This window comes from Somniosus microcephalus, chromosome 15, assembly GCF_052327205.1.
Source record: "Somniosus microcephalus isolate GS21.2 chromosome 15, FLI_Smic_1.0, whole genome shotgun sequence".
Lineage (NCBI taxonomy): Eukaryota > Metazoa > Chordata > Chondrichthyes > Squaliformes > Somniosidae > Somniosus > Somniosus microcephalus.
This window is the reverse complement of record NC_141001.1, coordinates 8,504,164-8,517,248: the sequence shown is the minus strand read 5'-3', so window position 1 is coordinate 8,517,248 and position 13,085 is coordinate 8,504,164.

Below are 13,085 nucleotides of genomic sequence, written 5' to 3'. Positions count from 1 at the left end.
CCTTTCAGGCAGTGAGTTCCAGATTCCAACCACCCTCTGGGTGAAAAGGTTTTTCCTCAAATCCCCTCTAACCCTCCTGCCCCTTACCTTGAAACTATGCCCCCTGGTTATTGACCCCTCCACTAAGGGGGAAAGTTCCTTTCTATCTACCCTATCTATGCCCCTCATAATTTTGTACACCTCAATCAGGTCCCCCCTCAGTCTTCTCTGCTCTAAGGAAAACAACCACAGCCTGTCCAGTCTCTCTTCATAGCTGAAGCGCTCCAGCCCAGGTAACATCCTGGTGAATCTCCTCTGCACCCTCTCCATCCTTCCTATAGTGTGGCAACCAGAACTGCACACAGTATTCCAGCTGTGGCCTAACTAGCGTTTTGTACAGCTCCATCATAACCTCCCTGCTCTTATATTCTATGCCTCGGCTAATGAAGGCAAGTATCCCAAATGCCTTTTTAATCACCTTATCTACCGGTCTTGCTGCCTTCAGGGATCTATGTACATGCGCACCAAGGTCCCTCTGATCCTCTGTCCTTCCTAGGGTCTGACCATTCATTGTGTATTTCCTTGCCTTGTTAGTCCTCCCACACTTTTCAGGGTTAAATTCCATTTGCCACTGTTCTGCCCATCTAACCATCCCGTCTATATCGTCCTGTAGCCTGAGGCTTCCCTCCTCGCTATTTACCACTCCACCAATTTTTGTGTCATCTGCGAACTTACTGATCATACCTCCTACATTCATAAATAAATCATTAATGTACACTACAAACAGCAAAGGACCCAGCACCGATCCCTGCGGTACACCACTGGGCACAGGCTTCCAGTCACAAATACAACCTTCGACCATCACCCTCTGCCTCCTGCCACGAAGCCAATTTTGGATCCAATGTGCCAAATTGCCCTGGATCCCATGGGCTCTTACCTTCTTGACCAGTCTCCCATGTGGGACTTTGTCAAAAGCCTTACTGAAGTCCATGTAGACGTCATCAACTGCACTACCCTCATCGACACACCTAGTCAACCCTCGAAAAATTCAGTCAAATTGGTTAGACATGATCTCCCCCTGACAAAGCCATGCTGACTATCCTTGCTTAATCCTTGCCTCTCCAAGTGGAGACTAATTCTGTCCCTCAGAATTTTTTCCAATAATTTCCCTACCACTGATGTTAGGCTCACTGGCCTGTAATTCCCTGGTTTATCCCTACTACCCTTCTTGAACAATGGTACTACGTTAGTTGTCCTCCAGTCCCCTGGCACCTCCCCTGTGGCCAGAGAGGTTCTGAAAATTTGTGTCAGAGCCCCTGCAATCTCCTCCCTTGCCTCACACAGCAGCCTGGGATACATCCACGTCAGGATTGTGTGCAACTTGGAGGGGAACTTGGAAGTGATGGTGATTATACAACATCGCTGTTCTTGGCCTTCTTGGTGGTGAAGGTATCACAGGAGGGTGGTGCTGTCAAAGTAAACTTGGTGAGTTGCTGCAATGCGCCAGTGGTGGAGAGGGCAGGTATCGAGTGCAGTGGCCGAGTTACCAATCAAGCAAACTGCTTCAATAATGTTGAGCTTCTTGAGTATTGTGGCAGTGACACTGAGTGCTCAGTATTCCATCACACATTTGACTTGAGAATCATGAGTAAACTTTGAAGGGTCAGGGAGGAATGACTCATTGCAGATTACACAACTCTGCTCTAGTAGCCATGATGTTGACTAGTTCCATTCAGCTTCCGATCAATCCCAGGATGTTGATAGTGGCAATGACCGTACCATTGAAGGTCAAGGGATTATGGCTGGGCTTTCTCCTGTTTAAAATGGGCATTAGCTGGAACTTGTCAGACCAATCCTGGATGTAATCCAGGTCCTGCAGTAGGCTCGCATGGACTGCTCGTTATCAGAGGAGTTGTGAATGGAGCTGAACACTGGAATCATCAGCAAACAGTCCCACTTTTGACCTTATGGTGAAGGGAAGGTCATTGATGAAGCAGCTGAAGATGGATGGGCCAAGGACACTTCCCTGCGGAACTCCTGCAGTGATGTCATGGGGCTGACTTCCAACAACCACCTTCCTTTGCATTGGTATGACTCCAGACACTGGAGGGTTTTCTCTTTGACTCCCATTGACTTTGGTTTTGCTAGGGTCCTTAGTGCTATACTCAGTCAAATACTGTCTTGATGTTGAGGGTAGCTGCTCTCAGCTGTCCTCTGGTATTCAGCTATAGCATCCATATCTGGATCAAGTTTGTGATGCGGTCTGTTGCCGAGTGGTTCTGGCAGAACACAAACTGAGATTTGACGAGCAGGCTATTGGTTAATGTGTGTCATTCGATGACCGTATTAATCACTTCCTCCATCACTTTACTGATGATTGTGAGGCTGATAGGGTGGCAATTGGCTGGGTTGGATTTATCCTGTTTTGTGTATCTAGGACATTCCACATGGCTGGGTAAATGCCAGTGTCAAGAACAGCTTGGCTGGTAGAGCGGCTAGCTCTGGTCACAGGTCTCCAACACTACAGCCGGGATGCTGTCAGGGCCCATAGCCTTTGCTGTATCCAGTGCACTCAGCTACTTCATAATAGAGTGTGGAGTGAGTCAAATTGGTTGGGCACTGATATCTATGATGATGGGATTATTAATTCGGCACTTGTGGCTGAAGACATTTGTGCAAACCCTTCAACCTTGTCTCTTGAACTCATGCTGCACTCCACCATGGTTGAGGATCGGGTTATTCAGAGAGCCTCCTCCTGTTAGTTGCCTTGTTGTCCATCAATATTCTCGACTGGCCATGGTAGGGCTACAGGGCTTTGTTCTAGTCCATCAGTCATGGGACCATTTAGCTCTGTCTATAGACTGCTGCTTTAACGTAAAAAATAGAAGCAGGAGTAGGCCACACGACTCCTTGGGTCCGCTCCACCATTCAACAAGACCATGGCTAATCCTCTATCTAAACTCCACTTTCCCGCACTATCCCTATATCCCTTGATTTCCTTAGAATCAAAAAATCTATTGATCTCTGTCTTGACCGAGCATCCACAGCTCTCTGGGGTAGAGAATTCCAAAGATTCATAAACTTTTGAGTGAAGAAATTCCTCCTCATCTCAATTTTAAATGGCCGACCTCTTCTCCCGGGACTATGCCCCCTAGTTCTACTCTCCAGTCAAGGGAAACAACCTCTCAGCATCTACCCTGTCATTCCTCCTCAGAATCTTATTTGTTTCAATGAGATCACCTCTCATTCTTCTAAACTCCAGAGTATAGGCCCAATCTACTCAATCTCTTCTCATAGGCCAGCTCTCGCATCCCAGGGATCAATCTAGTGAACCTTTGTTGCACCACCTATAAAGCAAGTATATCCTTCCTCAGATGAGGTGCACAATGCTCCAGGTGTGGTCTCACCAGAGCCCTGTACAATTGCAGCAAAACTTCCTTACACTTGTAATCCAACGCCCTTGCAATATGCCATTTGCCTCCCTAAATGCTTGCTGTGCCTGCATGCTCACACCTAAATCTCTCTGAACACCATCATTCAATAGTTTCTCACCACTTAAAACAATATTCTGGTTTTCCAATTCCTACCAAAGTGAATAACCTCACACTTCCCCACATTATACTCCATCTGCCACCTTACTGCCCACTCACTTAACCTGTCTATATCCCTTTGCAGGCTCTTTGCGTCATCCTCACAACTTACTTTCTCACCTAGCTTTGTATCATCAGCAAACTTGATTCCTTTAGAATCTATCGATCTCTGTCTTGACCGAGCATCCACAGTTCTCTGGGGTAGAGAATGCCAAAGATTCACAAACCTTTGAGTGAAGACATTTCTCCTCATTTCAGCCCGAAATAGCCAACCCCTTGCTTTTGGTACATAAACAGAAAATGCTGGAAATACTCAGCTGGTCAGGCAGCATCTGTGGAGAGAGAAACAGGGTTAACGTTTCAGGATGATGACCTTTCGTCAGAACTGGAAAAAGTTAGAGCTATAACACATTTTAAGCAAGTGCAGAGGCAAAGAAAGAACAAAAGGGAAGCTCTGTGGTAGGGTGGAAGGCAGGAGAGATTAAATAATAAAAGGGATGATGGTGCAAGGCAAAAGGAGATGGTAATGGGACAAGTAAAGAAACCAAAGAATGGTCTAGAAGAGGTGTAAATAATAATAGCAGAATCAACACCTGGAAAGCAATGTTGAGTCCAGAAGACTAAACTTCTTAATTGAAAAATGAGGTGCTGCTTCTCGAGCTTACATGAGCTTCACTGTAAAAGTGTAAGAGGCTGAGGACAAGAGAGGTCAGAGTGGGAGTGCAGCAGAGAATTAAAGTGACAATCAGAAGCTCTGGGTCACGTTTGCAGACTGAACAGAGGTGTTCCACAAAAAGTGGTCACCCAATCTGCATTAGTTTCCTCAATGTAGAGGAGACCGCATCATGAGCAGCAAATACAGTATACTAAATTGAAAGTGTAAATAAATCACTGTTTCACCTGAAAGGAGTGTTTCAGGCCCTGAACAGTGGGAAGGGAGGGGGCAAAAGGGCAGGTGTTGCACCTCCTGCGCTTGCACGGGAAAGTGCCATGGGAAGAGGAGGGGGTGATTGAGGAGTGGAACAGGGTGTCGTGGAGGGAACACTCTCTTCGGAATGTTGAAAAGGGAGGGGAGGGGAAGATGTGCTTGGTGGTGGGATCACGCTGGAGGTGGCGGAAATAGCAGAGCATGATCTGCTGAATGTGGAGGCTGGTGGGGTGGAAGGTGAGGACATGGGGAACCCTATCGTGGTTCTGGGGGGGGGGGGGGGGGAAGGGGTGAGGGAAAAAGTGCGGGAAATGGAACAGACATGGTCGAGGGCCCTGTCAACCACAGTGGAGGGGAATCCTCAGTTGAGGGAAAAGGAAGACATATCGGAAGCACTGGTATGGAATGTGCATCATCAGAACAGATGCAACGGAGACGGAGAAACTGGGAAAATAGAAGAGTCCTTCCAGGAAGTGGGCTGGGAAGAAGTGAAGTCAAGGTAGCTGTGGGAGTCACTGGGCTTATAGTGGATATTGGTCGATAGCCTATCCCCAGAAATGAAGATAAAGTTGAGGAAGGGAAGGGAACAGTCGGAGATGGACCATGTGAAGGTGAGGAAATGGTGGAAATTGGAAGCAAAGTTGATGAAATTTTCCAGTTTGGGGTGAGAGTAGGAAATGGCTCGGATACAGTCATCAATGTACCGGAAAAATTGGTGAGGGAGGGGACCCGAGTAGAACTGAAAAAAAACGAATATTCCCCGTATCCCACGAAAAGGCAGAACTGGCACCCATGCAGGTTCCCATAGCAACACCTTTTAATAATGGGGACTGGTTTGGCCTCTGTTCAAGGAAGAAGTGGACCGCCCTCAGGCCGCCCTGGTGGGGGATGGAGGTGTAGAGGGATTGGACGTCCATGGTGAAAAGGAGACGGTTCGGGTCAGGGAACTGAAAACTTTTAAAGTGGTGGAGGACGTCGTAAGAGTCGCTGATGTAGGTGGGAAGAGACTGGACAAGGGAGGAAAAAAGAATCGAGATAGTGGGGCAAGAACAGGCTGAAACGATGGGTGTACCAAGGCAGTCCCCTTCCACCATCAACCTCCTCCTCCTCCGCCTGGCTGAACTTGTTCTCAACAGTGAACAACTTCTCTTCTGACTCCACTCACTTCCTCCAAATAAAAGGCGTTGCTATGGGAACCTGCAGGGATCTTAGCTTTGCCTGCCTTTTCGTGGGATATGTGGAACATTCTTTGTTCCAGTCCTACTCAGGTCCCCTCCCTCACCTCTTTTTCCGGTACATGGATGACTGTATTGTTGCCATTTCCTGCTCTCGTCCTGCACTGGAAAATTTCATCCACTTTGCTTCCAATTTCCAGCCTTCCTTCACCTTCACATGGTCATCTCCAACTCTTCCCTTCCTCAGCTTCTTGGTCTCCATCTCTGGGGATAGGCTATTGACCAATATCCACTCTAAGCCCACTGACTCCCACAGCTACCCTGACCACACTTCCTCCCACCCCGCTTCCTGTAAGGACTCTATTCCATTCTCCCAGTTTCTCCATCGCATCTGTTCTGACGATGCCACCTTCCATACCAGTGCTTCCGATATGTCTTCCTTTTTCCTCAACCGAGGCTTCCCCTCCACTGTGGTTGACACGGCCCTCAACCACGTCTGTTCCATTTCCCGCACTTCTTCACTCACTCCTTTCCCTCCCTCCCAGAATCACGATAGGGTTCCCCTTGTCCTCACCTTCCACCCCATCAGCTCCACATTCAACGGATCATCCTCCGCCATTTCCGCCACCTCCAGCGTGATCCCACCACCAAACACATTTTCCCTCCCCTTTCAGCATTCCGAAGGGAGTGTTCCCTCCCCTGGTCCGCTCCTCAACCACCCCCAACACCCCGTCCCCTTCCCATGGCACCTTCCCATGCAAGCACAGGAGATGCAACACCTGCCCTTTTACATCCTCCCTCCCCACCGTCTGCCTGACCTGCTGAGTATTTCCAGCATTTTCTGTTTTTATTTCAGATTTCCAGCATTGACAGTATTTTGCTTTTGCCCTTATTTTTGATATTTAGCGTGTCGATGGCCCTTTTTACTCGTAGTAGCTTCACTAGATTCGTATCTCATTCTATGGTGTGCCTGGTGCTGCTCCTGGCACAGCCTTCTACACTCCGCATTGAACCCAGGTTGGTCTCCTGGCGATCAAGGAGTGAGGAATGTGCCAGGACACGAGGTGACAGATTGTGCTGGCATATAATTCTGTTGTTGCTGACAGCCCACAATGCCTCACAGATGCCCAGTTTTGGACTACTAGATCTATCCTTAGTCTGCCCCACTTGGCATGGTGGTAGTGCCACACATAAAAAGTGGAAAATGTCCTCACTGTGGAAATGAGACTTTGTCTTCACAAGGGCTGTGTCTTGGTCACTTCTATCAATGCGATCATGGACAGATATGGCTACACCAGGTGAGGACAAGTTCAAGTAGGTTACTTCCTCCTGTTAGGTCCCTCACCACCTGATGCAGGCCCAGTCTGTCAGCTTCAGGAAATGGCCAGCTTGGTCAGTAGTGGCACAACTGGACCACTCTTGGTGGTGGACATTGAAGTTCACCACTTAGGGTGCATTCTGTGCCAGTGCTTCCCTCACAGCATCCTCTAAGTGATGTTCAGCATGGAGGATTACTGATTTATCAGTTGGAGTTTGGGCAACGGGAGGTTTCCTTAACCTTGTTTGACCTAATGCCATGAGACTCCATGAGGTCTGAAGTCAATGTTGTGGATTCCCAGGGCCACTCCCATCTGACTGTATGTCATTGTGCCCTATTGCTGAGACAAGATATACCCAGGGATGGTGACTGAGAAGACTGGGATGCTGGCTGATAGTCACACTCACAGAATCATATCTAAGCCAGGCTGTTGCGTAACTAACCTGTGGGACAGCTTTACCAACTTGGAAACCGGATATTAGGGAGGAAGGCTTTGCCAGTGTTGACAGGGCTGAGATTACTTTAATTTATCTTGATATACAATGCATGGGTCATTACTGATAGATTCATCCAAATTTCTTATTTTTCAACACTGTAGCAATTGTTTCCTACTGAATAGCTTGCTAGGCTACTTCATTAAGAATCAACCACATTGTGTATAATTAAGAGTCACGTGTAGGCCAGACCAGCTAAGGGTGTCACGTTCCCTTCCCCAAAGGTGTTTAATGAAGCAGTTGAATTTTGAGACAAGATTGCGTGGTTATTTTTTTAATTACCAGGTTTATTGAATACAATTTCACAACTTATCCAAGTAGGATCTGAACTCCTAACCTGCAGTACCACTAGTCCAGTACGATAACCACTGGGATACTGTACCCAATTGAAGTCTGAAAGGCTAGCAAAACAAGCTTAAAAGCTCAAATTGTAAGGTTTGTAGAAGTTCTGTATTAATACAACTAAAGTAAAATTTGCACGATTCCAAGCACAGCGCGAGGTTACGACTGTAGCACAACTGCACTGAAGGCAGTGTACCTACTGATTAGCTGAGCCAGGATGTGAAGATCAAGACCTAAGGTAACAGTGTAGATAGTGCCTCATCACAAGCACCGAGAAGCAGACCAGCCAGGAGGAAGTCAAACATTCGGCGCCACAAAGTCGGCCAACCCGAAGCACCAGATCGTATCTAAAGCTGTTAGCACTGAATAACAGTAAACCCAGCTTTATTAAGCCTCATGGCAACTTGTACTAAATAACGGCTATATCGTGGATATAATCCAGCTGTGACTCACATCCAGCAATGATTCCAATTTTCTGTCAGTTTAATAACCACTACAGAAATAGTGATTCAATGCCTTTGTCAACTGAAGGTTTAACAAAATGCTTTCTGTAACGAAAGCTGTAACCAAAATCTTGGTGTGCAAGACCAAGTTTCGAGCGAGCTGAAATGGTATCTTATGAAGCTTCGATGTATATAAAAGAAAAACTTGCATTTATATAGCGCCTTTCACGACTTCAGGACATCCCAAAGTGCTTTACAGGCAATTAAGTACTTTGAAGTGTAGTCACTGTTGTGATGTAGGAAATGCGGTAGCCAATCTGTGCACAGCAAGCTCCCATAAACAGTAATGTGATAATGACCAGATAATCTGTTTTTTTGTGATGTTGAGTGAGGGATAAATATTGGCCAGGACACTGGATATAACGCCCATGCTCTTCTTTAAAATAGTGCCATGGGATCTTTTACATCCACCCGAGAGGTCAGACGGGGCCTCAGTTTAACATCTCATCCGAAATATGGCAATTCCAACAATGCAGGACTCCCTCAGTACTGCACGAGAGTGTCAGCCTAGATCTCTGTGCTCAAGTCCCTGGAGTGGGACTTGAACCCTCAACCTTCTGACTCCGAGGTGAGAGTGCTACCAGTGAGCCACAACTGATACGGTAGAAATCTTATCTAGTCTGCATATACATAGGAGGAGAAAGGACAAAGATTGGTCCAATGCCTCTTAATTATTCAGACTGAATATCAGAAACTTCAAGAGTACATTCTGTACACAGGGAATGCCTTCTACCATCTACACTCGTATCTTTCAGATTCCTATAATTTATCTATATCACGGCTCCTTTTTGACCCAAAGATGGCCATTCCACATTCTTTAAACCAAATGGGGAAGTGAGCAGGATTGTATATGGTTGCATGAGAAGACCCTATTTAAAAGAATCTGGATTACTTGTAAATGTTCAGCATTGTTCCATTCCCTCAGGTCTTCACCACACACTTTGAGCGCTCAGGTGGTAATTTAAACATAGAAGATAGGAGCAGGAGTAGGCCATTCGGCCCCTCGAGCCTGCTCCGCCATTCAATGCGATCATGGCTGATCATCCAAATTCAGTACCATGTCCCTGCCTTCTCCCCATACCCCTTGATCCCTTTAGCCTTAAGAAATATATCTAACTCCTTCTTGACTATATTTAATGAATTGGCCTCAACTGCCTTCTGTGGTAGAGAATTCCACAGGTTCACCACTCTCTGGGTGAAGAAATTCCTCCTCATTTCTGTCCTAAATGGCTTACCCCTTATCCTTAGACTGTGACCCCTGGTTCTGGACTCCCCGACCATCGGGAACATCCTTCCTGCATCTAGACTGTCCAGTCCTGTTAGAACTTTATAAGTTTCAATGAGATCCCCTCTCATTCTTCTAAACTCCAGCGAGTACAAGCCCAATCGACCCAATCTCTCCTCATACGTCATTCCTGCCATCCCAGGTATCAGTCTGGTGAATCTTCGCTGAACTCCCTCCATGGCAAGAACATCCTTCCTCAGATAAGGTGACCAAAACTGCACACAATACTCAAGATGTGGTCTCACCAAGGCCCTGTACAACTGCAGCAGGACATTCTTGTTCTTGTACTCGGACCCTCTCGCTATAAAGGCCAACATACCATTTGCCTTCTTAACCGCCTGCTGCCCTTCAGCGACTGGTGCACAAGGACACCCAGGTCGCGTTGCACTTCCCCTTCTCCCAAACTATTGCCGTTCAGGTAATAATCTGCCTTCCTGTTTTTGCCACCAAAGTGGATAACCTCGCATTTATCTGCCATGCATCTGCCCAATCACCCAACCTGTCCAAATTATACTGGAGTTTCTCGGCATCCTCCTCACAGCACACACGCCCACCCAGCTTTGTGTCGTCTGCAAACTTGCGTGTCATCTGCAAACTTAAACAATCCTGCAACTGTATCAAATCCCAATAGAAGACTTTCTTGCCATTTAATTCAACAATATATTGACTGTATATGAAAAATATCAAGGAGCACATTGCATACAAACCCTGTAGAGAACAGTTAAGAGTTAAGTCACTAAAGATGCCATTCTCCTGGATGACATTGCCTTGGCCAGTAAGAAACATTTTCCAGAAGAGAAACAGAAGGCATTGCAATTCATTAATCCTTTAAAAAGTCACTTTTCAAAGAACACCAACCTCTCCACCCTTGCAGGACACAAACTCCATCGAAGGTTTCAATGTTAAATACAAAATCAGATTAATTTTTGAAAATTCAGACTAAGATTGGCATGTGGAAAATTCTGGCTAGATCATTACTGTAATTAATTTAAGTTGACATTGGGAGATTTTTGGGTGCAAAATTGATTACATTTATGTGTGCGTAGGAGAAATCAATATCTAACAAATAGTTTCCCAACGTGGTGAGAATGTGACACTCACTGCCAGAGTGGTTGAAGCAGAGAGCATTGATCCATTTAAGGGAAGGCTTGATACATACATGAGGAAGAAGGGGATAGAGGGATACAATGGTAAGCCAACTAAGCCCTTGCTACTCCCTTTCAAAGAGCCAGCACAGGCAGGTGGGCCGAATGGACTCCTTCAGTATTGAATGATTCTATGAAGAGGAGTCACATTTACATTGAGCTGGGAAAAACTGGATACCAGTGAATGAACATTTGCTGAAGTAGTTACACATGGGCTTGATAATCTACATCCTAAGGTACTTAAGGAAGTGGCCCTAGAAATAGTAGATGCATTGCTGGTCATCTTCCAAAATTCGATAGACTCTGGAACAGTTCCCATGGATTGGAGGGTAGCTAATGTTACCCCACCATTCAAAAAAGGTGGCAGAGAGAAAACTGGGAATAAGCCTGACATCAGTAGTGGGGAAAATGCTAGAATCCATTATAAAAGATGTAATAGCAGAGCACTTGGAAAACAGTGACAGGATCGGACAAAGTCAACATGGATTTATAAAAGGTAAATCGTGCTTGACTGAGGATGTAACTGGTAGAATAGATAAGTGAGAACCAGTGGATGTGGTGTATTTGGACTTTCCGAAGGCTTTCGATAAGGCCCCACATAAGAGACTAGCGTGTAAAGTTAAGGCACATGGGATTGGGGGCAAGGTACTGATTTGGATAGAGAACTGGTTGGCAGACAGGAAGCAAAGAGTTGGAATAAACGGCTCTTTTTCCGAGTGGCAGGCAGTGACTAGTGGAGTACCACAGGGATCGGTGCTAGGACCCCAGCTATTCACAATATATATTAATGATCTAGACGAGGGAACTAGATGTAATATCTCCAAGTTTGCAGACGACACAAAGCTGGGTGGGCGTGTGTGATGTGAGGAGGATGCCGAGAAACTCCAGGATGATTTGGACAGGTTGGGTGATTGGGCAGAAGCATGGCAGATGCAATATAACGTGGATAAATGCGAGGTTATCCACTTTGGTGGCAAAAACAGGAAGGCAGATTATTATTTGAATGGCAATAGATTGGGAGAAGGGGAAGTGCAACGAGACCTGGGTGTCCTTGTGCACCAGTCGCTGAAGGTAAGCATGCAGGTGCAGCAGGCGGTTAAGAAGGCAAATGGTATGTTGGCCTTCGTAGCGAGAGGGTTTGAGTACAGGAACAAGGATGTCTTGCTGCAGTTGTACAGGGCCTTGGTGAGACCACATCTTGAGTATTGTGTGCAGTTTTGGTTGCCTTATCTGAGGAAGGATGTTCTTGCCATGGAGGGAGTTCAGCGAAGATTCACCAGGCTGATACCTGGGATGACAGGAATGACGTATGAGGAGAGATTGGGTCGATTGGGCTTATATTCGCTAGAGTTTAGAAGAATGAGAGGGGATCTCATTGAAACTTATAATAAAGTTCTAACAGGACTGGACAGACTAGATGCTGGAAGGATGTTCCCGATGGCGGCGGAGTCCAGAACCAGGGGTCACAGTCTAAGGATAAGTGGTAAGCCATTTAGGACAGAAATGAGGAGAAATTTCTTCACCCAGAGTGGTGAACCTGTGGAATTCTCTACCACAGAAGGCAGTTGAGGCCAATTCATTCAATATATTCAAGAAGGAGTTGGATATATTTCTTAAGGCTAATGGGATTAAGGGATATGGGGAGAAAGCAGGGACAGGGTACTGAATTTGGATGATCAGCCATGATCTCATTGAATGGAGGAGCAGGCTGGAGGGGCCGAATGGCCTACTCCTGCTCCTATCTTCTATGTCTATGCACCTGACTCGCCAATGCGTACATTTTCCTCCCTTAGAAATAAGCATTACGTTAACCTGTTTGTTCTGTCAATAACATCTTTCCATCAAATCGGTGGATGCACCTGGGTTCCTTCAAGCAGATCTGAATCTTCACGAGTGGAGTGATCTTAGATTTCAGACCTTGGTTAGAAAAAGCCTCAATCGCGAGCGCAAGAGTCCGGCTCTTGGAACTGGATTAAAAACCCTTCAAACCTGGGGGCTTTTTACTTCAAGGTTCGACATCCAAAATCAGATAGCGGCCGCGGAGAGTGAAGCGCGGACAGGGCGGCCGCGGAAAGTACCGACAACAACCGCCGCCAATAGGCGGGAAACCTATCGCGCCTGCGCACAGCAGCAAGGGTGATTAGGCTGCTGCTCTGCGCATGCGTGAAAGCAGCGGCATGGGCTCGTGCACTTGCTGTACTCACCGACTGCAATCAACGGCAATGAACCGGGGGTGGGAGGGAGCAGTGAGTAGTGGGGGGAGTGAGTGAGGGGGGGAGGGGAGAGGGAGGAGGAAGGAGGAGGGGGAGGAGGAAGGGGGAGAGGG